The following is a 3664-nucleotide window of genomic DNA, read 5'->3' as shown; positions in this document are numbered from 1 at the left end:
AAGACCCAGGACTAGGTGGAGGGATTATATCTCCAACCTGGTCTGGGAACGCCTCGGGATCCCCCAGTCGGAGCTGGTCGATGTGGCTCGGGAAAGGGAAGTTTGGGATCCCCTGCTAGAGCTGCTGCCCCCCCAAGACCCGGTCCCGGATAAGCGGAAGAAAATGGATGGATGGACGGGGTGACCAAACGTCCTCTTTTGCAGGACACGCCCATTTTTTAGGTGCTGGGGTGGGTAAAAAGTCATGAAATTTTGGTTTTCACTGTTTTTAGCGTTAAGCGTGTACTTAAATGGACTGGCCCTTTGCACACAACACTACGGTAATTTGTTGCGTGACGTAATTCGTAATAATAAAGGCGCTAGAGGGCTCAAAGCTCACATGGACACTGAAAAACCTGGTCTCATTACGCTGAAAAGGTTTTAACAGATATTTAGTTTTTTTATTACACACGTTATTTTGTACCATTGAGGCTTAATTAAGCATGTTCATCAACTTGTGAGAAGCCGATCCGAGTTTGTGTCTCGAGGCCGACCGAGTGTCCTCTTATTTTGAAAATCAAAACATGGACACCTGACACTGTTGCCTTGCGTTATTACTAATAAAACTGTTGTGTTTTAGGTCCCTGAGTTGTGCGTTTGTGCGTCCGTCCCGTAGTGTTCAGCAGCTCGTTGAACCCTTCCACCGGCCCCGGCTCCTTCTTCTCTCCCCGGGCAACTGGTAAAACTTCATCAATATGTTAATGACTTAATCTTTAAACACTTAAAGAAGCCATTGATAAACATTGATTTGAACACTTGCCACCGGCGGCTCGCGTTAATCCCGCGCAAACAGCGGACACACAAACTGCCGCGGAGGGCCATTTGTGGAGGATTAACGATGGAAAAGGGACACGGGAGACATTGATCACGCTCTTCAGTGGAGACGATGAGTAAGAGGACGATGAGACAATGTGGGGGACAACATGGGGACAACATGAGGGAAACAAAGGGGACAACACAAGGACAAGATGAGGGAAACATGGGTACAACACGAGGACAACACGAGGGAAACATGGGGACAATATGAGGCAACATGAGGACAACATGAGGACAACATGAGGACAACATGGGGACAACATGAGAGCAACATGAGGACAACAAGAGGACAACATGAGGACAACATGGGGACAACATGGGGACAACATGAGGGAAACAAAGGGGACAACACGAGGACAAGTTGAGGGAAACATGGGTACAACACGAGGGCAACATGAGGACAACAAGAGGACAACATGAGGACAACAAGAGGACAACATGAGGACAACATGAGGACAACATGAAGACAACGTGAGGACAACGTGAAGACAACGTGGGGACAACATGAGGGTTGAGAAAGGAAAATATGGATATAAGGTCTATCTTTTGTCTTCTTCCTCTGTGATGGAGCATCATTTTGTTGCTGGTACGTCTTTTAACTCAAGGTATCTTGACGGGTATCTTGAAGGTATCTTAACGTTAGGCCATGTTTTTTTTAATTATGTTTTTCTTTTCTTTTTTTAAATGTTTTTATTGAAGGAATTGCACAACTTTGGTTACATATGTCAAACAATACTTTTACCTTCAGTTTTTCTTTTCTAATAAACAGAAACAAGATTATCCTCACCCAATAAATAACTAAATACAAAATAAAAATACGATAAAAATGAATAATACTAAAAAAATATACAAAAAATAATAATAAATAAATACAAAATAAAAATATTATAAAAAATAAAATATATATATATATATATATATATATATATATATATATATATATATATATATATATATATATATATATATATATATATATATATATATATTTATATATATAATAAATAAATTAATTAATTAATTCATGTACATTCTCACAGCTAAGAATCATGTTTTTCTATTGTTTATCACATTTTGTTGAATCCGGCACCCAGCGGTGACCCTGGGAGATTTGGTGAAGACGTGCGGTGGGAACAACGAAGGGGGGGGGCAGCCGGCCAAGAGATTTAGGCCGTTTGGCTCGGAGGCCGGTCAGCTCGGCTCCTTGAACCGCGACCCCCGAGGAACAAACCCAAAAGCCTTTTTTTTTTGGGGGGGGGTTTGCAGAAAACAAGGCGGTGATATTTGGCGGACACTCGGTGGGATCTGATCCCCCGAAAAGCTCTTTGTGCTCATCGGAGTGAACGACGCCTCCGTAACCACATAAGATTAAGATTTCAATCTGAGCCAATCAGATAAGACTAATAAGAGTGGCCCGCTCTCTCATCGTCCGCTCATGCAACAACAGGACATTTTATGATAGAAGAAGAGGAGTGTATCTTATTATGCTCCATTTTTGTTATTAGGATCAAAATTATCTCGATTTATCTGACACATTTTGCAAATTTTAGCATTTATTTTGCCTTCCAATGGGTTTTTATGGCTTTCCATTTAGGTAAAAAAGCTCCATAATTGCAGAGTATTTAGCGCAATTATAATATTTACTCACATCCAGATTGTCCTTAAAGGGTTTTTCTTTCCCTGCTCCAATAAATACCTCGGGGGATAACACCGAAATCTCCCCGAAGCCCCCCCAGACGTAGATTTAAAGCCCTCGTTGTGTCGCCCAAAGTACATTTTTTCCTGTTTGCTTTAGATAACAAATCTTTGGGTTGACCCCGAGGGTTAGGGGAGCATTACAAATTAATCCCAGTTTTAATAAGTCTGTCTTAAGCCTGGGATCTGTCCTCGAAAAGAAAAAGGAAGAATGAAAAAGGGGGGAGTGAGGGAGAGAAGAAAGGCATCGGAGAGGAAAAGAAATATATTAAACCCTGTGATCACAGGCAGCTTTTCTTGTTTGTTATCCCTCCGTTTTACCTTTAATCCAATACTCGCTAATCCAATTTGTCTTTTTCGGGGCTCCCGCCCTAACTTCTCCTCGTCTGTCTACGGCCTTCTCTCTAAAAAAGCCAGAGCCAGCGACCGCTTCGCATCTCGCGGTGCAAGAACTACGGATTCTGGGATGAATATACGAAGAAGAAGAAGAAGAAGAAATAGACCAAAAGGTAGATTTTGGCCGCTCGAGACTCGGCGAGTATTTAAAAGTAAAGAGCTTCCTCGAGAGAAGTTGTGGCCTCGGCCTGCATATGCATGACGAGCGAGGGTAATCAGATCCCGGGGCAGTCACCCGCTGAAGGGGAATATCGGGGAGCACAAAGGGATTGATTTAATTACTTGGAGTGGGCCTTTGCTTTGGAGTCGCCTTGTTAGCAGCGAGTGAAAAGGCCGCCAGGATCCTTGTGGTGGTTTTGGCGAGGGGGGTTTAGAAGGGGGGCAAAGGGGTGAGGAGGGTGGTGGGATTGGGGGGTGGGGTTGCAGATGGTGGTGGTGGTGGTGGGGGTACGGAGGTAGTCCAGCTTCTTAAGTCACCAAAACTAATCCCGAGTATAAAGCTCTGGTGATTGAAAGGACCTGCATTGATTGCAAAAAGAGAGAAAAAAAAGAAAAAGAAAATGGACAAAGTGCATTCTGTGTTTAACGTCAATCTGGCCGACGTTCGTCCTGGCGCTAGTGTTGAAAACACTGATGGTATAACACGCAATCTTTCTCTTATCCAAGACGTTAAAAAGGGGGAATTTAATGCCTCTTCAGGGACGGGTTTCGAGCCGGG

This window comes from Etheostoma cragini, chromosome 2 (genome assembly GCF_013103735.1).
Source record: "Etheostoma cragini isolate CJK2018 chromosome 2, CSU_Ecrag_1.0, whole genome shotgun sequence".
NCBI lineage: Eukaryota > Metazoa > Chordata > Actinopteri > Perciformes > Percidae > Etheostoma > Etheostoma cragini.
Note: the sequence above shows the minus strand (reverse complement) of the source record.